Raw genomic sequence first — 746 nt, 5'->3', positions numbered from 1 at the left:
GATTTAAAAAGATCAATTCGCTGGAGGAAGCATAGAAGACCCCTACAATCATCTTGATAATTTTTTGCTTTACTGTGATACATTAAGATGAATGGAGTCTCACGTGACGCCATCTTGCTCAGACTCTTTCCATGCTCACTGAAGGAAGACGCGATAGCTTGGCTGCAGTCACTACCTGAAGGAAGCATCACCAATTAGGATGACCTGGCAATGAAGTTCTTGGTCAGATTCTTCTCAGCTTCAAAGATGGCAAGGCTCAAAGCAGAGATCACTACTTTTGAACAGAAAGAAAGTGAATACTTGTACGAAGCATGGGAAAGGTTTAAAGGACTACTCCGAAAGTGTCCCCAACATGGCATTGAAGCTTGGGAGAAAAGACGAATCTTCTTCCAAGGAATGACGCCAAGCACAAGAACCTTGGTGAATGCTGCCGCAGGGGGGATCATTGAAAACAAAAACTCCAAAGGAAGCACTGGAAATGTTGAAATCTTTAGCCTCTCAGGAGTTTGATAATGCTCCAGTCACACAAAGGAGAGCGGGGATCATGAAGCTTGACGGCTATGATGCGCTATTGGCCCAGAATGAACAAACATTGCAAATAAATAGGAAATAACAAGCACAACTAGATGCTCTCACAAAGCAATTTTCCAGTTCACAAGTCTATTTTGTTAACACTCCTCAAGTTACTTGTGGTATATGTCCAGGTACTCATGCTACTGAAGATTGCGATTTCATGAAGGCACCAG

At 42.8% G+C, this 746-nt stretch overlaps 1 non-coding gene across 1 annotated transcript; it reads right to left on the bottom strand.

Moving 5' to 3' along the window:
- Positions 1-252: 252 nt before the first annotated feature.
- LOC133285325 (small nucleolar RNA R71) lies at positions 253-359 on the bottom strand. Its single transcript, XR_009747990.1, has one exon. It is a non-coding gene; the product is annotated as a small nucleolar RNA R71 (small nucleolar RNA).
- Between the last annotated feature and the right edge of the window lie 387 nt (positions 360-746).

The sequence above is a fragment of the Gastrolobium bilobum genome, unplaced genomic scaffold, assembly GCF_033153095.1.
Source record: "Gastrolobium bilobum isolate Gb01-03AN ecotype WA unplaced genomic scaffold, APGP_CSIRO_Gbil_v1 utg16844, whole genome shotgun sequence".
Classification (NCBI taxonomy): domain Eukaryota; kingdom Viridiplantae; phylum Streptophyta; class Magnoliopsida; order Fabales; family Fabaceae; genus Gastrolobium; species Gastrolobium bilobum.
The sequence above is the reverse complement of the archived record's forward strand: the minus strand, read 5'-3'. Positions and strand labels throughout refer to the sequence as shown.